Source organism: Crocodylus siamensis, chromosome 3, assembly GCF_052110815.1.
Source record: "Crocodylus siamensis isolate JL-2025a chromosome 3, ASM5211081v1, whole genome shotgun sequence".
In the NCBI taxonomy this organism is placed as follows: Eukaryota; Metazoa; Chordata; order Crocodylia; family Crocodylidae; genus Crocodylus; species Crocodylus siamensis.
This window is the reverse complement of record NC_143397.1, coordinates 193,234,544-193,259,562: the sequence shown is the minus strand read 5'-3', so window position 1 is coordinate 193,259,562 and position 25,019 is coordinate 193,234,544. Positions and strand designations below refer to the sequence as shown.

The following is a 25,019-nucleotide window of genomic DNA, read 5'->3' as shown; positions in this document are numbered from 1 at the left end:
TGCCACTGCCAGCCCCTCCTCACAGCACATGGAGCACACCGAGAGCTGGGAGGAGCTGGGCATGGGCAGTTTCCCACAGCAGTACATTGTGTTCTGCAACAAAGCACATCTTCAGGGGCACGCACTATGGCACAATGTAGTGGCACAAATTTGTGCTGCTATAAGCTCATGCCCCTGATCATCTGGATGCAGCCTACATGTATAAAGGCTAGCAGACTGTTGATTTTCAGTGCTCCTATATATAGATAAAATGCCCATCTTCTGTTTTTCAAGTCAGCATAGTGCAACTGTTTGGTAGCTGTTTGCTGCCAATAAACATGGAAGAACCTTCACAAATGTCAGAGTTCCCTTGACTTCATTCGTTTATCAGAAAAGGCAGAAATATATAATTAAGGGGAATGTGGTAGACAGACAGGAAGACTAGAGATAACTCAGAATGAAGCAGGATGTGGGCTCCATGTATGCCACATTCATAAATCTGCAGAACATCTGCTCCTCAGCACTGATTGAAATTCTTGCAGTGCTAAGCAAAACATTGTGTAATTATGAAACAATGTAATATAGTACAATGGCAATATATGGTAGTGCATTTAAAGAGCTCTAAAAAATAGAGGCTGAGATGACAAACAGATATTTCATTCAAAGTTTAAACAAACGAATAGTATCTTTTGCAGTCTTTCCATATAATCAGTATGCACTAGTAACTCTATAAAGTAAAACTTAAGAGAGGTAGCATAACCTTTAGTATCAACAGTCAGACATTTTAAATGCTAAACTAATACTGATACCAATCAGTGTGAGTATTAGAAGTGGGGATTTTGTCATGCAACGCTGGCTACTGGGATGATATTTCCAAAAGCATCTCTTCTACAGCTTCTTCCTGAAATGACAGAAAAAAACTCTGCCTCAGGGTTTTCCAAATAAATATTATGAAACCACAGTTAACATGTCCAACAATATTTTTGTCTCCTTGTCCCTCCCACAACTGGGTTGATCTGTCTTTGAAAGATCCTCATGGGTCTTGCTACCTGCTAAAAGAAAACCTGTTCCTTTTGCTATTTCTAGCCTCTCTTGAAACTCTCCAGCCCACATCATAGGGCACTTATACATGTGATGGACTTCTGCTCTGACACATGCTAATTAGCACGTGTCAGAGTAAACTCGATTAATCAAGCATGTGTTGCATGTATTCAGCATCCCTGTGTTTCAAGATGGCAGCAGGGGTGCTTTAACTACAGCTCATCAAACAAACTTTAGTTAAAGCATGCCTGCTGCCATTTTGAAGTGTGGGATGCTGAATACACATGATGCTGTGGGCGCTTTAATTAGAGCAGCTCTCAGACCTACTCTAATTAAAGTGTCCCCCCTCCACCCCAGAGCATGTATATAGATGCCCACAGATTGCTGGCTTGAGTTGATTCACGACAGTCTAATTGCCTAGTTGAGATGCATGAGGCTAAAACCCCCCAACTCCATAAATTTAGCTGAAACCTCTATTTATTTTTTTTGCAGGAGGGGTGGGGTGGGTGGGAGGGATGCAATTAAATTCAACCATGCAAAGTTTAATACAATAAGAATTGATTTTAGGAGAAGGTGGTCAAGTGAAACTAGGAGCAGTGTCACGAACTCTTGTGATTTTATTGAGAGACATGCAATATTTTCCATTTTTTGTAAAGTCTTTCAAGCTTGGATTAGGTCATTGCTCAATAAACTTGAGTTTTTATTTTTTCTGTGCAGAAAACTTTGAAAATGTGGATCTGAAATGCTTAAGCTCTAGCAGGAAAATAAAGAGTACCTCAAATGTATTACATTTTTACAAATACAACCTTGTGATATATTGGGACCTGACTCATTTATTTTTGAATGAGCAAAGTTGTCAATATTGCAGGAGTTTAACACACAAATGATCTTTTTGGGCTAAGCACATACTTATCTGATGTGTAGACAGGTACTTTTTCAATAGTGTATTTTTCATTGGAGATTGCACTGTGTATGATTTCCTATTGATCTATTACCCTCTACATAATCTTTGTCACTTTGCAGATAACAGACTTGATAGATGTGCCTCATGCTCTGTTATATCAATGGAGCAGTCTTCAAATACCTACTAAATCCTTAATCCTGGAGTATGCTGAACACTGGCCTTAAATAAGCAAGGAACTTAAACATGTCTAATTTTAGTCACAAGTAATTACATTAATTTCAGTGGCACTACACCTGCTTGAAGAGTAGATGCATGTTAAAGTACCTTGCAGAACTGAAATTGTTGAGCCTGATCCTACACGCATTGTAGCTAATTGTAAAACTTCCATAAGTTTGAATGCTGCAGAATTAGGCTATAAATGCTAATTTTAAGGGTAACTGAAATCAAGGAGAATCTTCTCATTGACTGCAATGACTAGTTAAAATTATTGTTGAGGAACAATATTTGCACTACTTTAAGGATGCATTTTAATTTGTTTTTCCATTGGGGAAAAAAACAAGTAAGCAATTGGTCTGCAATATATTATCCTTTTTAAAAAGTGGTTTGGAGTTATAGAACTACATAAAATATTTTTAAAAAATTTTGAACCCTATATCAAATAGGTTATTTTATAGCCATGGCAATAGTTCCCCATTACCCCAAGACCTAACCTAAATCTGATGATCATGACTGATTTTAAAACTCCCTACATTATGGGCTGTGTATACACATACATTTGTCTGCTCTGATGCGCAGGAAGGCATTGAAGCAGACTCAGTCAAGTCTGCTCTGCACACAAGCTGATGCTGTATTGCATATGTTTGTATAAGTGGTGACATGTGTGTCAGCACTGAGAAAATGGTGGTGGTGCGTTTTTGAACTATAACACCTTTGATATACTTTGCTTCAAAAGTGCACCACAACCATTTTCTCAGTTCTGATGCACATTTTGCCATTTATACAAATGTAACTTGTTCAGAGAGGTATGAGCTTTCATAGGCTTTGTGAGATATATTTGACAAAGTAGACTGTAGGCTATGAAAACTCATGCCTCTTTGAATGTGTCAGTCTATAAAGGTACCACTCTACCCTGTCTTCTGCCTAATTTTAGACTCACAGGGCAAACTAACCCTCTCTTTCTGCTATGTAATGAGAGAGGTACTTGTGTAGCAGTGGGCCTGTGTAGAGCATGGGAATGAACACTGGATTCATAAACATAATATTGTACACTTGTATGAAGCTATGAAGTGTGAATGAAAGTCCAGATCCAGGTTGATACATACAGTTAAACATCGTCATTATGAGTCTGAATTAAGGATGCTGCAATTCTGTTTGCTGCCTTTTTTTGGTGAACAGCTGAGACAGATTTCTGAGAACATGACATTTTTATGGAAGTTGACACTACCAATCAATATGTATTTTTCATCTGTGTTACCACAAGCGTTTGCAGTTCCTAAGGCTCACAAAGAAGTCACCCTGGGGAAATTTCAACACTTTGGGATTTTATCCTTTCCTGTTATGTTGATGCAATAGCTGGAACAAGTTTCACCAGTCATTCATCATTATGATATTATTACCATTCTTCTCTTTTTCTTTGTTTCCAAAGCACTATCAACAGTGGCTTGTTAGAAATATAAATATTGCTTTCTTTTTCTAGACATGAAAAAAGTAGGGTCATTTAAACATTTAAAAAATGGTTCTGTTTCTCAATGAAGGGATTTTTCAGCCTAACCATTTCAATTCCCTTTCTTGTGTCTGCTGGTTCTGTGTTTAAGAAAGGATTGGCCTGACAGTTAATTTTCCTCATTTCATAAGACTTTACAGTATGTTGTCAGTAATGTTTAGCATTGTGCTTCCTTTTATAATGGCTATTATATACAATCATGATGCTCCACAGTTTGTCCCCAAAGCAAAGGCCTGGAGCACATGAATAGTTCTACTGAAATCAGTAGGAGTATTTACATGCTGCTGGATCAGAACACAAGTGCTTAGCACTAGAGATGACCAGGGTTCAAATGACACTGACTCTTGTTGGGGTCTGTAAAAAAACTGGTTCATTGATTAACAAGTCCACCTAAGTAAAGGAGCAATCTGATCAGAGATCCCCCTCCCCCCCAAGTTATGATTTTCAAATCTGATAGGGAGGCTCTCATTTCTTTGGGGGGGGGGGTTCAGCCCCCTGGGCTCCCCCTTAATTTGCACCCTGGGAATGATCAAGCCCATAGGGCCCTTGTACACATGAAGAATGGCGGTTGTACATATGATAAAATTGTCCCCTTTAGCGGTTTCATTGCCCTTTTTAGTGATTTAATTGCCTAACAGTGTACATGTTCAGCAGCATATTACAATTACATTTCATAAGTGTACATCTGCAGCAGCATATTTTGATTTAACTGACCTTTTATGTACCAAGGAAAAACACATTTGAAGTATTTTGGTTTGCTACTTAACAAATTACAGAGATATTTGTCATGTGTACAAGGGCCCGTACATCTGGAGATGGCAGCAGGGATGGTACATGTGGTACTGGAAGGCCAGGCTTGCTCTGGGTAGTTCAGGCTTGGTGGGCTCCCAGTACCCCATACACAGTCCCTGCCACCTCCTTCAGCTGCCAGCACATCCAGTTACCCTCCTGCCACATTTCTGTACGGTCCCAGAGGCAAGTTCACTCATTCCTGGATGGTCTGAAGCAGCAGGAAGGTGGCAGGGATGGTGCATCGGGTACTGGAAGCCCACCAAGCCCAAGCTTCCCCAAGCATGCCTAGGCTTCTAGCGCCCCTTGCACCTTTGAATCCAGCAGGTGCTAGCTATGTTTCACCCATACAGCTAGCCCCCCACCTGAGCAGCTCCAAGGGGTGCCACCTCTGTGGAAGGAAGCACTGGGCCCCCCTGCAGCTCAGGGGCTGTGCAGCCCAGTGGCAACTTGTGTGGGCAGGCACCACTGAGAAAGAAAAAAAAAAATTGGCAAGGACCTGATTTTTTTTCCCCCCCTTTCCAGAACCTGCCCATGTATCCTGTGGCCAGAAAGTGAGCTGCCAGTGGACTGAAAGGCCCTGAGCTGTGGGGGGCCCTGGTACTTGCCTCTGGAGTGGCAGCACCCCCCCGGTGGCACCACGCCTAGGCAGTCCCAGGTGGTGCCACCACTGCAGAGGGAAGCACCAGGGTCACCCACAGGTCAGGCACTGCTCAGTCCACCAGCAACTTGTTCACATGGGCAGGCTCTGGCAAGGGGGGAAGCATCAGGTCCCTCACTGTTTTTTCCCCCTCCTCCCCACCGCTTCAGCCTGCCTGCAGCAGGGGGTTAGGGGGCATGAGCTGCAGGGACACTTCCACATGCCTTAGTGGGCCTTATGGCCAGCCCTACCCCCTCACCAGTTGCCTGCAGCCTGGGGGCAAGAGTGGGGGAAAGAGAGTCTCCCTGCCACACAGACCCAGCCTGGCCAGCTTGGGTCTTAGGGTGGGTGGGGCTGGGCCAGGTCCATTCCATGTGGAAGTGGGGCTCCCTTCCCTGCCACCCCCAGCTGCAAAAAGCCTGACCAGCAGCCCCATGCTGCAGCTTCTGGCTGCCATTGTCAGGAGGGGTAGGGGAAGGAAGCCCCCCTACTGCAAGGGCCTCCCCATTGTAAGTGTTCTTCTACAGCTTGTGGCTGGGGTCTTGCAGTGGGTGGGGGGCAGGTTCACGCTGCAGAGGGTCTGCTTTCCTCCCCTCCTCCACTTGCCCTGAGTTTGGTGACAGCTATAATCAGAAACTGCAGTGCAGGGCTGTGCTGCCTGGCCAAGTTTTTTAATGTGCTAGGAACTGCAGTAGGGGGAAAAGAAGCCTGTTTCTCCCACCCCCGCCCCACACCTCCAGCCATTCAGGGAGGAGACAACCTTTTCTGTTTCCTCTCTGTTAAAGCCTGGGGGTGGGGGTGTGCTGGTGCTTCTCTAGTCAGCCAAAGCTAACAAGCCACTTAGCAAGTGGCCCAACTTGAAATGCCTTAACTCACAATGGATATGGTACAGACATTTGATAAAACACTCTAACATAAAGTGCTTTAGTCTAATAGCACATCCATCAAGGTTTAACTTAGAACAGGGGTCCACCATTTTTAAAGCACTTCACGTGCCATGACAGTCTGTTCTATTATGGCTTTGAAGTGATTTCTGCACACTTAATGCACATTAAATGTAACATCTGCACCTAGCTTAAGATGATGTAGTAACTTTTTATCAGTATACTGCAATACCACACAACAGGTAAGGAAAGAAATGAAATACACTGCTTTATTCAGCTAAGTGACAGAGGGGGAATTTAAGGAATTTCATAATATAACCTAAGTGAAACTTAGATCCTGATGTTCACACCTCTACTCTTGAGTTTGTAATTAATCATTTTTATGTGGACTAATTTAATTAAATTTTAATGTATATTAAAATATGTTAATGAATTAGAAGATACATCTGAAAAATATACTGTTGACAACAGGGAGGTATCCATTTTAGAAAACACAGCAAAACACTTATGATTTGTGATTCTAATTTTAGCTCAGAGTAATTGTTCTGTATTACTAAATTCTCTATCAACATTTATGAGCTATAGAAAAATATGTCTAGTGCAGGGCTTATTTAATCAGTAATTATTTTTTCTATATTTTTATCTAATCCACAACTTGGAATTAAACTTACTTATCTCTGGATATTATCAATGACCTGCTGGCCAAATGCATACACTGGGGGTCTCATCATGGTGCATAGCACTTAACTCCGAAGAGATAAGTAGTTTTGTTGTGTACTGTTGATTCCAGTGGTAATAAACAATAATAAGATAGAATTCAACATAGGTAATATCACAATCTGGCCTTACATAAGTAAATCAGAAAATCATGGGAATAAAAATCTTAAGATATTGCAGAAGAGTGAATTTTGCATCAGAGAACTCTTCTCTTTAAAGTACATCTGAATCCATGCCCCAAACATGGAATCAGAGGCTGGGTCCAAATGCGTGCAAATGTGTGCTATGTGGTGCCATACACTGCATATGCAGATGTTCCCCATGCTACTACCTTGTAGTGCAGGGGTTGGGTTTTTTTTGACACCAGGAGATCCCAGGATCAAAAAAATCCCATGCCAAAAAAAAAAAAAAGCCGGGTTGGTTCATGTGGCAGCAGTGTGCACCATCCAAAACTCGAGCCTGGCTGCCAGCCAGGCTCCCAGCTGCAGAAGTGCCATAGTTGCAGCTCCCTGAGCCCCCAGAACCCCAGGTAAGGCTGCTGGGGCCAGCACAGTTGGTGCCCCCAGCCTCCCTTATCCCACCCAGGGTAACCTGCTATACACCAGGGGGTATGTAGCATGTGTGTTCCCTGGGACGCAGCCAGCAGTACTGTCTTTTTTACTCCGAGATCATGTTCATTTGTAGCGAAATGTCAGAGTAGTTTTGCCACCTATTGTTACTGCTTGGTTGCAAGGACTTTTAAAAAATTTAAATTGAGATAAGACTTCAAATTGTGTAGTGTTGGAGAAGTGGAAAGAGAGAATGGGAGGAAGCTGGAGTAATGATGGGGGTGGGGTGGTGCAAGGTGCAGAAAGAGAGAACTTTGCTAAAGAGGAATGAGGGGACTGGGAGTGCCAATGAGTTGGGTCACTAGCCATTTCAACAATGGGAAAATTCTTTTGATACCCTGCAGCTGTCCTGACCAGGGATTGCAGCCTTCATTCCTCTTCTGCCACCTTAACTAGCACCCTCGCTTTACTCCTGGATGCCTCCCTAATACCCTTAGAGATGCTTTACCTGAAACCATTCTGACAGACTTGCCGATGGTATACAAACAACTTTGAAAAACAGTTCATTAGATGAATGTTTTATGACACCTTCCTATCTTTCTCTTTCTCCATGTCCTCTATCACCAACAGTTGTTTGTATGATTTGTTACTTAAACAGTAAATATGTATATATGAACCTCTTTCTCCTGCTATTTTTCTATGAAGTCATAGTCCTACACTTAACATAAACTACCCGTAGGGGCAGATCACTATTATTTTTAAAAAGTTTTGATCAAGAGGACTTTCTCTGAAGCAATAAATGCTTTTAGGCAAGTGGCCTTTGCAATAACATATTAGCAGAATTGCCTTGATAACAGAACAGTTTTCAATTTTGTGATGAAAAATCAGTAAATCTATATTGCTAATGAAATATGCCAATATTTATTTCTTTTACAATTGTTTTAAACTGTGGTATGATGAGTAGAATGATCCAGCAAGCTGCTCTTTAGGAAAGAACGCTTCACCTGCTTTGTACCTCAAAGCCAACAGGGCTAGTTTTTGGGTGCAGGATTCCACACAAAATAGCTTGCAGGCTTAGAGGCATAAACTGCAAACTAACATTACATCTGGGAATTCCTCTAAATATTATTACACATACCTTTCCTAGAGGTACATGAAGCAAATGTTTCATCCGATACACAGTTTTTGTCTACCTTCTGTGCCATCATACAATACTGTATGAGAGAAATATTACTACTTTTAGTTCAGCAGCCAATTTATGAAAATAATACTTTGGTTAGTCTATAAAGGTACAAATCTACCTCGCCTTCTCCTTTAGTTTAAAGGGAATTTAATTACGAAGCTGAACTGAGACTAAAGGGTAAACATGAATAATAACACTATAAATCTTCTAAATGAGTCTCTCATCATTCAGTACTTCTAGAAGGAATACAATGCAAAATCCTCACATTTGTTCATAATTAGACTCCTTTCTGTAAGCATTTCTTTTAATACAATAGTTGCCTAAATCCCAATTCAACTTAATTTAACTGACTTTGATTTCTGGACCAAAAGCATTAAGCTTGAACTCAGGGAAAAATGTATAATGTGTTCATTCAATTAAGGAGTAATTAGATACTCAATCACCCTTACATCACATTAGGGATTAGTCAAGAAAGAAGAGAGATACTACTCACTTCAGTGGATTGAACAGTTTTGTTAATTAGTTGAGTGCTAATTGAGATTGAGAAAGTGTCAGTGTGTCATAACATATGCCTGCTGACACTGAGTCTTAAAAAGCAAAATTTCTGGTTGCTTTTGAGCACTCTGGGTCAGTACTTGCAAACTGATCCCATGACTTACATGAAAGTTAATAGGAGCTTCTTGTCTTCTATGGACTTGGAGTATGCCCCAACTATCTAAGCACCGCCTTGATAACTGTGCCAACAATACTAAAGATGTGTTTTTTTTATTATATGCAGTTATGTTATAGGTGGTGCAAAGTAGCCCATTAGGAATCTATTGTGCTGGGCATTATACAAAATTGGTAAGAGACAGCTACTTCCTGAAGAGTTAACAGTGTTGGAACTTGCAAGAAAATGGCATTTGGCATCAGGAAGTTGACTTCACATTCTTCAAATAAACCTACCTCCAGCTCTAAGGCTCAGGAGAGACATTACACTTAAACTGATTTAAGTTACCAGAAACTGGTTTAAACATGTAACAGAACATAAGTTCAGTGCACATAAACCAGTTTCAAAATGGCTGAAACTGCTTTAAGATAAATCTGGTTGAATGTACTATCAGACTCAACTGATTTGGGTTAAACCAGTGTATGCAGTGTCTGTCCCAGACCCCTTCCTGGTTTAAATTAAACTAGTGTCCCCCAGCAAACTTGTCATTTGGCATCAGGAAGTTAACTTCACTTTCTTCAAATAAACCTACCTCCAGCTCTGAGTGTTCCTTGAGAACCAATGATACTAGGGATAACATGGAAGTATGAGAACACCTGTTGAAGATTTGCTTTCATCTCTGTGTTAGATCCTCAGCTTCATGCAGCTACACTAACAGGGCAACTGCTTTCTAACCAGACTGTCCCTGGGCTACTGTATGAAAAAGCAGGAACTCACCCAAGCAGAGGGGCTACAGAGTAATATTATATATTGTTTTAGATGAACACTTGCACCTCAGCCCTCACTATTCTGCATTTCATATTTAGATGTAGTATATCTGACATTAAATTAACCTCAAAAGACTGAAGATGTTAGTCCAGGGGTTTTCAACTGGGGGGTACGCATACCCCTGGGGGTACTTTCTCCATCACTGTTGGTTGGAACTTTCAATGACCCCCCTCCCCAGGTAAGCAATTGGCTACTGGAAGACCACCCCCCGCCAGAGTGGCTGCTGGGGGGGGGGGGGGGGGGGGAAGGAACGCTCCTTCCTTTTTGACCAGCCACTGGGGGTACACTGACCCAGAAAGGCTGAAAACTCTTGTGTTAATAAGTTAGGATGAAATGATCCATTATCACATTCACCTCAATTATTTCTGGCCTGGGAAAGGGTTCAGGAGAAGCTTGGATAACTGGTTTTCTGAGCTTTATAAGTCATTTGATTGGAACATTATGGGTATGTGTAGAGCACCTAGCACAATGAGGTCCCAAGCTATAATTAGAGTTTCTACTTTCTTTATTAATAGAAAAAATGGTCATCAGGCACTACCTGCTAAATATCTCCTAGAACAGGGGTGACTGTGATACAGTCCACAGGCTGGATCCAGCTTGCAGAGTTGTATCAGCTGGTTTGCAGGGATCTCCATAGATCCAGATCTTCAGTGGTAGAGGAGCAGCAGCTTTCCGCAGCTTCTCCTGTCACCACATTTCTGGACTCAAGGGGAGCTCCCTGGACTGGATAACATGAGTCCACAGATTTGGTTTGTGGACCACACCACTGACCTGGCTCACAGAAAGGCCTTGCACACTGGCTTTAGCCTGCAGGGTTGAATAACTTTGTCACGATATGACCACCCCTGGGTGGACCATGATGTCCCTTGGGCACTGTGACTGTGCCAGCTCTGCCTTATGGGCACCTACTAGTCTCTCCTGCCATGTCTTGCTGATATAAGTGATGAATTGGGGCATCAACTCAAGGACAGCCTCCCGTCACAGTCCTGACTTGCTCCTCTAAGCCCTTTATGAGGGCCCACACTCAGAAAGTGCCTTATAATTTAGCCCATACAGCTTGGGGGTATGCACGACTCCAAAACCATCCCTTTATCATATCCCATGACTCACAGACATTACATAGAGGTTGTCTTCTTGTGTTGGGGTCAGCTCACCCCCCATCACCGCACCCTCTCTGGTGCTGGCATCTCCATGCTGTAATGTGCCTCAATGAGTCCTCCTCCTCCCCAGTAGCCTCAGCCTAGTCCACCAGTTTAAATAACAGAAAGCACAAGTCCCTGAGCTATAACACAACCATAACATAGGGTCCACACTCTAACCTCTTTTAGAAAACAAGCTCCTCTCTCAATTTACTGGGCCTCCCCCTGCCACCACTATCTATGAGCTCCTATAGCCTCTTAATCCTACCAGAAGCAGAACAGGCAATCAAGCAGCTCCAGTTAGCTTCCTCTATAAGAGCACCTTTCTTCTTAGCTACTACCATAGAACTAACTCTCTAGTCCCAGCCCTAGGGTTTATATGTGCCCAGGGCCCTGCCTTCTTCCGGGCAGCTGACTGGGTGCAGGTGCAGGCTAATTCCCTCATTAGCCTGCTGCCACAGTAACCTGCACCTGTGGGGTTTCTGCCTGACTGCTAGGGCCCTCTCTCTAGGCATTTTCTGCCCTTAAAGGAGCAGGCATCTTAGTCTGCAACAGACTTGAACACCACTGTCCTAGAAGGTTCTCGCCTGCAGACTGCAATGAGACGTGGGGTGCATAATCCATTGCATAGTTTGCCTTATCTAATTTACCATTCGTATTCTTCATGTTAGCAGCAGTTTACTATTTGGTCTAGAATGGCACTTTTGAGATGTTATTGTAATGAAATGTTTCATCTTCTTGTGAGAACAAAGATAGCACTGCCAGAATGTTCGTATCAACAGATGCTTAATTTGCAATGGAAATCTTGTGTAGAAATATTTGGGGCTATATTTTTCTCCCTCACAACAGTTTTACTTCAGTGACCTCTGTGAGTTTCCTTTTGATTTACATTGATGAGAGAAGAATCAGGCCCATCATATCACTTGAAGGATATACCCTGAAACTCCCCCCACCTGCTGTCATGAAACTCCTGCTTTTAGTTTCCCCCGTCTCCCTGGCTAGAGATAAACAGTCTTTCAGACCCACTGTGGAGGAATTTCAGTAACATAATTGTTTCATTCTCTTTTCAGAGAGGGGGAAGACAATGCTCCCACAGTGCCCTTGGATGAGAAATGGAAACTTTTGAGGCTGCTGCTTCAGTTTAACCACAAAGCCTGTATTGTCTGCCTTCATCTAATTCAGTCTTGATAGACAGCTGTGACAGTTGGTCTGTCCACATGGTCCGGTGAAATTCTGGGAATGGGCTGCACATTAAAAGAACAAAATGCATTAAATCTTCCAACTCACTGCTGTTAACATTTTATAATTACTACCATTTATATCACAGTTTCTTTACCAGAACACTCTCTAGCTGTGTACAACTCAAATAATATTACCATTTAGTTTGGTGTGAATGAAAACATATATACACTCAAGGCAAATGCATCTTTCTTCCAGACTGCAGATTTTTTTTTAAATTTTGTAGTCTTAACTTCATGTTTTGTCACTAACCAAAAATTCTTCTGTGGAGAACAGTTGAAAATATGTTAATAATATAATTGTTTGCTCACATGGAAGATAATACAGCTTTCAGGATGGATTCTCTCTTCCCCCTCCCTGCAACCGTGGATTAAAATATCAACACAAAGTTTATTTGAATTGCAGCAGAGTATCATTTGTATTCATAGGATTCTTCTAAAAATGTGACAAAATTAACTGACATGCAAACAAGCAGAATTGTCTTGATGATTTTCTGCCCAGTGAATAATATAAATTTGCAGAGAAATATGCAATCCTGAAGTAGAAAACAGCAGGCCTTCATCCTTCTACATACTGTGCAGTGCACAAGAAAGAAAGGTTACAGAAGCTAGAAATTGATAAAAAGACTGAGTTACACTAGAACTGAACACCTTTGCTGCCCCTTAGCACAATGTCCAGTAGTACAGGCAGTAGTACACTATATTATTTGAACCCAGCTAAGGAGATAGTGGTTTTTGAAAAGCAAAATTTGTCTAGATCAATCCAACATACAGTCTACAGTCCCCTCAACAGCATATAGGTGCAAAAGACAAAAATATTTAAGGCTGTCAGAGGAAACCTTTGATCTAAGTATGTAATGTTGCACAGTATATTATCAATGCTGGAACCAGGCACAGAGAGCACAGGTCTATGTGAGGTGACACACTGTCAGTCACAGATGGCAAGCCCCAAGCAGGGTCACAATGGAGATGCAAACACGAGGCTCAGGAAAGAGAGGCTACCACAGAAGAGCACATTGGTGGTCGTCAATCGTGGAGGCATCACCAGACGAGTGACCGCAGCATCACAATGCATGTCTGATCCATGTTTTCAGCGTTATACGATGAGTGGTTGCAGCATAACCATTTTGCATCATTCTCACAATCATTCATCAGGGCAGCCAAGCACAGGCTGGATGTTACAGACACCATTACTTTCAGGTAGAGAGGCCTATTCAGAAACAAAAGCTGTCCTTTATAGCATGCAATGAGAGCACATACAACAAACTGCAGATAAGATACATGCTTAGAATGAAGCTATTTTCAGGATAAAAGAGGTTGGTGCCTTAAAACTACTAACCGTGAGTGCTAAACTCCCTTTGAAAATATCACCCTACAGGTTTAGGGGTAAATTTGATGTCACTGCCAATTTACACCCAGTTTTAACAACTTTTCCTCTGTGGCCAACTTTTGTGTCATCTGGTCAGGGACCAAAATGATCAAAGCTGACAATTAGCATTCAAATAAAAGGCATTAGATCACTGAGCATCCACCACCACCTCCCCAGTAACAAAAGGGCTGCTAAAAAGTGTCTGCCTGCCTCCTCCTCTTTTCAGTAGCAACCACAGCTAGAAAACATCCATAGCAACCAAAGGATTGCCTGTTCCACAGAGGAGCCTTTGCCTGAAAGAAAGGAGGAGACTTTGACTCCGTCTTGAAAAGTGGGGGATTGCCAGCCAAGAAGCACTGTCCAGCCAGCATGGATTAGACTGGATCAGCTGCATTTCTGGTCAGTGACTTGGCATTTCCCCTGGTATCCATCTCCTGCTTCAGAATCTCAACTTTCCTTTTACAGGGGCCAGACCTGCAATGAAGTAGCAGAGTTCCTCCAGCAGAGGCCATGTCCCCATGTTTTACTAGTGAGGGAAAACTCCAAAATGCAAAATCAAGCTGTGAACCCACTGAGTTACTGGGCCAGATGTAGCTGATTCAGAAGAGATCTAGTTGAAGACCTTTTCTCATTTGCACATAACATATTAAAACCACTTAGTATTAGTTGAAAGAACTGCAATTTTAATGTGGCAAATTGACCTTACAATGAAACTGGAGCTATATTTGTTCTCTAAGTAAAACATGTTCCTTATCTTGGACTGTACTGTATTATGCTGACTCTGAAACAGGATATGTTGAAAAGCAAATGATGTAATGTCTCCCCTAAAAAAGTCAATTATTTCCTTTTCCTGTGCTCCCTTCCTGTGTTTACGAGTACTACAACTGAGAAAGGGAGGTAGGTTAGACAATCTGTCCCTCCAACCTTTATATATATATATATTTTTTTTTTTTTTTCCAAGGTTGTACTTAAAAAACTCAAAAAATAAGAATGACTTAAAACTGTCAGTAGAACTTGGAGCTAGATAATCCTAACAACAAAGCTGCTCATATAATATATCAATTTTAAGAAAAGGGAAATCACAGCAACTTCTTGGTGCAATGGGTATATAAAGTTAGATAAATCTTTCTGGCTGCAGTGGAAATTCTTTAGGGTGGGATTTGCAAAACTGAACCTCTATGGTATTACTACCCTCAGTCTATACCCAGAGAGGCATATGCACATGCATGCCTGTGAACTAGCTTCTATCAATAAAGTGAGGACTGTGTTCTCAATATATGTTTTCTATAAGCCCACTGATACATCTATGTGTGTGCCTATAAATAGTCAAAGAAATAATAACAGAATAAATGTAAGATGAGGGGAATACATGGTTTTAAATTAGTGGCTTACTTTTTAAAATTAGTTATGTGAGTAATTTCCTGAATCAAATTGCCATTTAACATTTACAATACTTTAAAGAATAAATTGTTGATGTTTTATGTCCCATATAATTTTAAAGACTCCTTAGACACATGATTTAAAGATGCTGAGGCAGATGCTGGGCTCAGAATAATTGCATAGACAAAATATTTGCATTGCTGAATGAAAGATTTGTAACATATCCATAAAAATATCCATGACTTCCTTGAGGGATATCTTTGCTCTGTGCCCTTCAGGAATGATGTTAGTATTTCTGTTGATCGCTCAAAGCCATTCAACTGTATGTTCAGGGCTTGAGATGAAAGACTTCATCTATAGATGATATTCCTATCATTTGTGGCTTAAAGATTATTTCCCCCAGCCTGTTCTACAGCCAGGAATTCTTGTATTTCCAGGACATTTAGACAGTATGATGACAAGCACAATACAAAATATTGAGAGAAGAGAAATTGTAGCAGGAGAAAAGGACAGTCCCTGAGTGGGTCACAACCTGTCTGATAAGAACTATTTGTACTTTTGTGCACTCCAACTCCCAGATGGTAACTGGAAACCCGTTACGGTAGTAGAGTGTCCTGAGCCAACTTAGAAAAATTAATTATGAAGTATGCCAAGCTGACTTGAAATTGTGTAAGTGAACAACTAGAGAGAGAGTGAGCTCCAAATGTGGCTGATCTCATAGAAACCCCACACACCAACAATCTACATCAGCCAAACTCATTGGTCAATCATAGTTGAGATGCATGACACTGTTGCTTGCTAATTGTAGAAGCAATAGCTTTGTACAAATTAATCCTTTCATGGTTGTCACAAATGCCACAGTAGGAGGGAGGAAAGACTTCCCTCTCTGTAGAAATGATAGACTCCCTCACTGTCTAAAGGCAATGGAGGAGGAGAAGAGAAATCACTACTTGGCTTAGGGACTGTGGCAAGAGGAAAAGCTTTGGTGTGATGAACAGCTTTCTCACTGGCTGAGTTCCACAATGGATCCATCAACCATCATTAAAGCAGCCAGGAAAGAGCTGAAACCACATTTCATGATGTTGATGTATGAAGTGTTTGTATGCAATGAACCTATCTATATACAAATTAATCCATTTAATTATTACATTACATTTCTATTACATCACATACATATATATAATCTCTCTCTATATAATAGTAAAAAACTAACCCAATACCATAAATTAGCCTGCATGGATGTGAACTGGAACGTTCATAAATTCCAGACTTAACGCTGCCTGTATCACCTTAACTCAGACCCTTTATTTATATGCATTAAAATATTGGCATTAGTAATATAATCATGCACTATTTTTAATGAGCAGCTATATAGTATTTTGACGTTGTCTTCATTGTTCAAATCATATGCATTATTTGCTGAATGTTATCCAAATCTTGCTGTGAGGACAGAATTAGTAATTCCCTCATGATTTTCACTCATTCTATTGAATTTGGGAGCATCAGAAATATTAATGGATTTATATTCACATTAAGTCCTATGAACTGAGGAATTTCCCCATTTTATATATGAGAAACAGAAGCATAGAGAAATGCAGGTCAAAAGCTTCCAGTAATATTGGGTTGCCATTTGAGCCACATGGAGACAGACACTTTAAAGTGCTAAGCATTATATACCACTCAAGTTCCAGTTAAATTGAAGTGAAGCTGGGAGTGTGCCACAGAGAGCATGGGGGATCTCTGTTCCTTTAAGAGAAGAAGCAGCTTAGCCAGGATGCCCTGCATGCTAGGCAAAGTGCAGCAGCTTCATGTTGCCAGTGCAATAGGCTAATGGAGCAATTAGCTGACCCTGCCGGCAGTCAGCTGACTGGAGGTAGGCAGGGCTCTGGGAGCTTATAAGACCAAGTCTGGGGCTGGCATGAGGAGCTTTTTCTGGAAGCTGCAGGGAAAGGAGCCCCTGTCCAGAAAAACTGCCTACGGACACTGGTCTGATTACTTTGCTGCTTGCAGGAACACTCAAAGTTGGGTTGCTCACAAGGAGCCAGGCTGGGAGGTATGCTGGCTCAAGGATGACGAAAGGTTTGCCCTCTTAAAGGGGCAGAGAGCTACCTTCACTGCTGTGACTTAAGTCATAGCTCGGGGGCTTGTGTTTATACCAGAGGTTTGGGATGGGGCAGGCTTACGTAGTTACTGTGCCCAGAGTGGGCAGAGAGTGCCAGGTGACACTGAGACAGCAGCTTGGCACCTCAGGGGCACAGCAACCAGAAAGGAAAAGCAAGACCTAGTGCCTCAAAGCCAGGTCCAATACAGTGGGCCCAGGCTAGAAGGCTTAACTAGAGTAAAGAGGTGGAAGCTGAGGAAGCCGAAGCCCCAACAGAGGGCACAATGTTACAATACCACCTGCAAGGCTTGGGTTATGATGTACAGGTGGTTTTGGATTGCAATTAGCCCTTATGGCTTTGGGTGCCCTGCTGGGCACAGTTGACTGTAGAGGCCCAGTGAGGACTAGTAGGATGCTAGTGGGGGTTCAGTGGAACTGGGGCCATGCACAGGTCTGTGGGCAGCCTCTCTGTTTATCATTCTTCCATCAAGGGCTGGCAGGTGAGATGGGAAGGTGCTCTAGGGACAGAGTGGGGCATGGTCTCAGAGCCTGCAGGGGGCATCACGGCTGCTGCTGGGACACCAACATGCTACAGAGTGTTCTGCAGTTCTGCAAATCAAACCTCTGGGTATCTAGTCAGGTGTCCCCAAAATAAGTAGTCACCCCCTTGTGACAAGTCACAAACACAAGTAGATAAAAGTTACAAATACAGGTCACCAAACACCTTGTGAAAAGTTTGCTCAGATTCGGGGTTTAAGTGAGTTACCTGGCATCAAATGGAAACTCTTTGGCAGGGATAGATCCAGTTTTCCATAGCAGCACTTAACTGCTTTTATTAGGAATCCCTCTTTCTTCTTCCTGAAATGCCCGACCAACTTCTACAACAAATTCAGGTCCCTTTTTCTCTGTACAGCCCTGCTCTAGTCCCAGTGTACACTTAGCCCTGAATGAGCAGGATTTCTGCTGAAGAGATAATATGCAGCCATGTAAATAAAAAACTATAACATAATGTGTGTGTGTGTGTATGTATATATATATGTATATATAAGGGAGCTGCATTAAAATTGTACAGGTAACCTGTTGAAGCTGTCCATCTCTAACTTATCTGATAAACCAAACAAGTTGACTTCCATACTCAACTCATTGTAAGGCTTAGAGGTAGGCCGATCATATGGAAATCTGGGACATCATGTGGGAAATCCAGAATGCTGCCCTCCACCCCCACTGTGTGCTCTCACAAGTCGGCAGGGGTGGGGCTGCTTTGCTGGGCAGGCAGCAGTGCCTGCCAGCCTGCCTGCAAGTTAGTCTGTACCACTCCATCTCCTGGCCAGACTACCTTGGCCCCATGCCCCTGCATTTCAAGGACACCCATTATAATTCACATCAGCCAGTTGGGACCCGCCTCTGAAATCTGGCTCTGTTAATTTTATATAACGCAAGCTGTTAACATAAAGAATGTCATGTGTTACAGCAGCAAATGACCCAGAGAAGTTCAAGTTACTATATTAGTTCAAGTAACTATAACCCAGTTATCTTTTTTGACAGGATTACAGGCCTGGATGATAAAAAATAGCAGGCTTATTTGGGTCACAGAAGCACAGCACTGCAGTTAGGAAGAAACTCATGCTCAGACTTGGAGCAGAAGTGCTGAGCAATATGTCATCGGCTCGGACAGAATCCTCAGATCCTTTAGCAGCTCAATTCTGAAAAGTCTGTACTGAGCATACGTGGCCTGTAATTTTTCAAAAGCTTATGCCATAGCTGTGTTTATGCAGATTGTAATGGTAAGGACAAAAGACACATCTGTAGCTCAAAGGCTCCACTCTACCCATATTTCAAGTCCTTGTTCCAAGCACTGAGTTTTAGAGCTTGTCAAGTAAAAACCACCAGATTTTAAAAGGTATTTTTCCTTAGGCTCCTCCTCAGAGGTGTCTGAGCCATCTTGATTTTAAAAAAAGCCTGAGGCAGACACCCAGTATGGAAAATTTAATCTATGAATAACTGAAAACAGGCCTGTGCAATGGGAAGTGCTATGTAACCTTAGTAGCAGGTTGTATGATCATCCTTAGCTATACTAGGTAGGTTAGCAGAAGCTGTTCAAGGCTGGGAAAACAGTAGGGGGAAAAAGGGTACTTTTAAAACATTTTTAAAACAAATTGAAGACGTACATGTTGGCTGTTACCAGGTCCACTAGCCATTCATCGTTCCTTACTTTGTTTCCTCCAGCAAAACAATGAAGAAGTATGGTCATTGTACCCTGGAGCGCTTGTCAACCGAAGAGCTTGCTAAAGATGGAACTGCGGGAGTACAAAAGTATCTCACATGTTTATTTTAGAAGACATTTGTGTCTGTGGCAGAGACACAGATATCTTAATCTCATGCAAAGGGAAACCCACTGCACTGCATCCCTTAGGCTTTAATATAAACTTATGCTACAAATTGAGCTTTCTGAAGTGCCTCCTGTATAAACCTCTGACAGCAGTGCATATGAGAGAAAAAGATGATATCAGAGCAAGATACATACTGTACATTGTGTTGACAGTATTTTAAATGACATATAAAAACAATTCTGAAAGCATGTATTTTAACTTGATTTTAAATGGGTGCCTATCTTTGATGGATTGAAAGTCATTGGGAAATGCATTCCATGAGTTTGGATTACTATTAGAGAAAGGTTTGACCTCTGGTTGAACAACTTACAGGACTGAGTAAAAAAAAAAAAAAAACCAGAGGTAGGAGAAAGATTTATTTGGGCTTGAAAACGTGTAGTAACTCAGAGAGATAAGGAAATTACTCAAGAGACATCAAAAACAAAGAAGAATCCTGAAGGCAACGTGCTATTGGGAAAGAAGCCAATAAAGATTACCTGTAGCAGGAGGTTTAGAATGCAGTTACAGATTTCAGTCCGGCAAGTGTACTGCATCATTGTGAACCTACTGATTTTGTGGCATTGAATGTTTTGGCCAATCTACATATCACTGAATTATAAAAATGATCCTAGCAATTGCAGCCACTAAGGGCTTTTCTATGCCATCTCTGCTGATCTGTGCAGGCCTCAGTAACACTCCCATTCCACATGTCAAATGCAGCAATAAGACAACGTGGACGTCTTAGAGTGGCCCTCATCTTGTCCCAGCTCTACTCGCAGGGTCTCCATCTCTGGTGAATTTATCAGCATTAACAGAGGATTCCTCTAAGGGAAACTCACCCTAGGATGGAGCTGGATTGTGGGACTCCTTGCGAGCTAGACCCAGACTTGGCAGAAGTGAGTCAAGTGGCAGTGGCATGAGTAATGCTGCATCAGCACAGCTGTCACTCACTCCCTGCTGCCAAAAGCCCTTCCCAATTGGACTTGTAGCTCCAAATTCTGTGGTCCTTGGTAAATAGGGAAGACAGTTATAAAAACCAAGCTGTGTGGACATCTGCATCTGAAAATGCTAGCTGTTTTCTCTCACAAGTGCCTCTTTAAGAAGGATTCAGATGGGTCAGTACAGACTCCAAAAGGAATTTTATTATATGAAAAAAGGAGTGGAATCAATGGAAAAGTTTCTCTGTCTACGACATACCTTTTCATAGAGCAAATTCAGAAAGAGATGACTGCAATCAAATGGAAACTACAGACAGTTAGACCCAATTCCTATTAAGTACGTTGTATGGTTCCAAGAGGAAGTAGTAAACATAACAAAGACATCTGTACAGGAGCTTACATGGGAGTAATGGTAGACGCAATGTCACTGTTAACAAGGGGGTCTCCTAGAAGAAAGTGAGAGACTCAGCATGGGAAATAGGCAGGGTCACCACCCCACTGGCATAACAGGCTCCTGAGATCAGAGAACTCCAGTCATGACACAGGCATACCCTAGCAAGTAGCCGCAGGTAGTGTAGCAACTGCAGCTGTGCAATTCTGGTGCCTCAGTGGGTGTTCCACATATTTCTTGCTTCTGGCATCTGTTTCCCTAGCAGCACTGTTCCTGCACTGGAGATCTTATTGTTGGGGTCTGTAGTAGGACTTCCACTCATTTTTAGTAGTGTCATGATTTCAGGAGTCATCTCTTTCAGGAATCTCAGGGGATTCTTGCTCTGCTTTTATGCCAGCAATTATTTTTGCTTAATGGTAATATATTTATTTGACTTGTCCAGGGCAAATAAAATGTTGAGCACTGTAAAAGGCAAAGTTAAATGCAGCCCTGGCCTAGTGATGATTACTGAAGTGGTCAGAGTTGATGATGTCCAATGCTTCATAGAGCAAGAACCACGGGGAAGACAGAATGCCAGGTTATCTGAAGGCCAAAATAATGCCTTTTTGTAATTGTTATTTCCAATATGGGATCTTGATAATGTAATAAAGCTAACACATTTTTGGCCATACCTTTCCTTTCTTTATATGATTCCAAGTAAGAACTATTTAAGGACACCTTTGAAATACCTATTTTTCAAGTTACCTTTTCTTACTGACTTATCCAAAAATCGGAGCATCATATATTGCCCAGCACTTCTGCTCTAGGGGCTCACCATGTCAAGTTCCAAGAGTTTAGTCTAAAACAGCACAGGGGCTGAAGAAAGCATTTCACAGCCTTCACTGCAGCCCTAAAAAAAAGCATTGCCCGCAATCTGACGCTGCAGAGTCTCCGTTGTCCAGATGTCACAAACTTATGCTGGAAGTGCTAATCACTAGCATATGCCAAGGCATGTTAGCCACAAATGTAAGTTCTTAACCATTCTCCAATAAGAAGCTAACACCTGCACTGAAATAATAGGAACTAAGAATTGCAAATCTGTAGGTTAATGTCAATCTCCTGAAACCCTTTAAGATCATACTAAATCCAGTCCTCAGCGGCTTTCATTGCTTATTTCACCCTGTTTTGTTTTATTTTATTTTTTTTTCCAAGTTGCAGCCTCCTGTTTATCCTCCCATTCCTGATATTATGGAGTCCTTTCGCAAATCCATTTAGTTAGTGAGTAATGCGCAGTGCTGTCTGGTTTTCTCTAGCATGTTAACAACTGTAATATTTCTAATTTCCATATAGATTTGACAGCTGAGGTATTTTGGCTTCCTCTGCTCCCTTATAGCTTTTGATTAATTAAATTTACCCCAATTCTGACCCCAGTTTCACTTTAACAGAAATCTAATTTAATCCTGAGGAATCAATTTCTGTGTAAGCGTTGATGTCTATAATCTATGGTTGGAGCACCATCAAGATTTGAATTTTTTGATCAGTGAGAGGCTAATGAGCATTCTAAATGTTCATTTCACACCATACATTTATTAAATGCACTGAGAGAAAAGAAAATTCCTTTTCCCCCTATGTAGTCACTAGTTCAGAGTTTTTTGTTAGCTTGGTAACAGGAAGTATGAAACTTGTCTTTCACCTAAATGAAGCTGAGAATTTTTTTTCCAGTTTGGCCTTTCTTTTCAGGATAAATTCCTTAAAAAACAGAGTGCAACCTATCATCAGTAACTACCACTTCTTTGTTAAACCAGAGCAGTTGCATGAATTCCTTTTCCTTTTATATGAGAGTAACAGACCATGCCTTGTTCACTGCCTTCCTTCACAGTGATATTTTTTTAATGCACAAAAATCCTGAAATTATTGTGGGTGGATGAGCTGTCTTAAAAGAAAAGCCTACAATGTTTCCTAATCTTAGTCACAACAATAGCATAGTCCACATTAAACACTTTGCATTGGAGGGAGGGAAGTCTTCCTTCATCTTCTCCTTTTTATCATTGCATGACGTGTAGAGTTTCTATTAGTGATGGAGATCTCATCATTCTTAAGTCATGCAAGAAAAAATTTCTGTCTCTATTTGAGGTGGAACATGGTGAATACTGAAACATACTGAATGTGTGAGTGAATTACTGCAAAGATGACCCTATATTTACAGATGAATATGAAAATTCAGTGCATACCTCAAGCTTGCAAGCTATTAATAGACATCCGTCTTTCCTCTTCGTTTATTCTTCGTTAATAGCCATTTATTCTACACGGCTATTCAATAGCTCTATTTTTAAGAAAGGTAATCCTACAACTTTTGTTTTTTTGTCAAGGAAGTGTTAAAAGAAGGGTTTACCCCCAACTGATGCAAACATGAATCCCTCACTTTAGAATGGGAGAAAATTGACAGCTTATATTATTTATAAATAACCTAACTTATATTTAGGGTTACAGAAGGGAAGCAACCAAAGTCCCATTAGGGTCTACATAGATTTTGTGTTTCTATTTTGCAAGCACATATCAAAATCAAGATTTGCTAATATGGTTCCCAAATCCATATGCAACCATGAGGCTCTCAGGGCAGTGAATGCTGTTGACATTATAGAATCATAGAAGTAGGGTCGGAAGGGACCTTCTAGATCTTCAAGTCTGACCCCTCTCAGGGCAGTGACTGCTGTTGACATCCTTGAAGTGGCTTAACTGCTGTGTTATTGGAGCAGGTGGCCAGGACACCTGGGGAGGTGCCTTACCAGACATGTAGTGTGCATGAACCCTGAAATGAAATTCTGAGTTTAAACCAGATCTAAATCACAAGCTCTAGACCTTTTCTTACTTCTACCCAGGTCCTCCTTTAATTCAACCACTTTTCTAAATCATTTCTAGACTAGCCTTTTTTCTATTTTTAAAAATATTTTATTTGTACTGTAAAGTAACAACACATTAAATATTCTTTGAGCCATCTGTAATGCTAAATAACAGCCATCTATATTTTGAAGAGGATAGTGAAACATTTGATCACATTTAAATTCATAAAAGCCTTGCAAACAAGAATAGCTCTAGCAGCAAAAGATGAAATTGTAGGTTCAGAATTTGAAATCTACCACTGCACATTCTTACTGGGAATTGGATTTGATGTCACTTCCTATCTATTAAACTATTCAACAATTTGACACACTCAAGACCTGTTAAGACCTAGAAAATACATACATAGCAAAATTTTAGGAATGTGGTACTTTGATATCCACTTTACTTTTTACTCCTTTCCACTCTACATAGATGACTTAAACAGCCAAAAGCTCTATGTGCTTAAGGGATCTAAATATATTTGGAGATCTCTGGTTACATTCACTGTGCTATTAGCAGGATGAGGAGTATGTGAGGAGCCATAACTTTTACTCTTTCCACATCTCTTACATTGATGCCCTTAACAAAAGTAACCATAGACTATCAGAATGGACAGCTCAGTCCAGGACAGAAGGATCCAAGGTTAGAGTAAAATAAAAGTTTATGAATCTACCAAGATCAAATCAGCTGCCTATTGATTCCTCTCTAGAAACAATTAAATGTGGTCATTAATACCCTTTTACCTCCCTAGTTGTCCATAAAGTACTAGGTTTACCAGGGTATGGAGACCAGTGCATTGAGGTAAGTGAGAAAACAGGTGACCCAAAGGAAGCACAGGCAGGAAGGGAGGAGGGGGCAACAGAGAAGGCCTTCTCATTCTTCCTGAGAAAATAGGGCAATCAGCTAGTTACTAGGTGTCTGTACATGAATCCATGGAGCCTGGGAAACAAGCAGAAAGAATTGGAAGTTCTTGCATAATCACAAAACTATGACTTGATTAGAATAACAGAGACTTGATCGGATAGCTCAGATGACTGGAGTACTGTCATGGATGGTATGAAGTGTTCAGGAAGGACAGGCGGGGAAGAAGAGTTGTACGTTATGCACAAGAGCTATATGATTGCTCAGAACTTCAGTATGAAATTGGTGACAGGTCTTCTGAAAGTCTCTGGTTTAGGGTTAGAAGGGAAAGCAACAAAAGTGATGTTGTGGTGGGGGTTTTCTATAGACCACCAGAGCAGGAGGAGGTGGTGGATGAAGCTCTCTTCAAACAGCTAGCAGAAGTTTCATGATCACAGGCCCTGGTTCTCATGGGGGACTTCAATCACCCTGACATCTGGGAGGGCAATA

At 41.4% G+C, this 25,019-nt stretch overlaps 1 protein-coding gene across 1 annotated transcript in view; it reads left to right on the top strand.

Annotated features, from left to right (window-relative positions):
* CA8 (carbonic anhydrase 8 (inactive)) overlaps positions 1-12,656 on the top strand; it is a 77,792-nt gene extending 65,136 nt beyond the window's left edge. The window contains exon 9 of the mRNA XM_090040037.1: positions 12,095-12,656. The gene's annotated coding sequence lies outside the window, so the exon portion shown is untranslated. The remainder of the gene's footprint in view (positions 1-12,094) is intronic.
* The last annotated feature ends 12,363 nt before the right edge of the window (positions 12,657-25,019 follow it).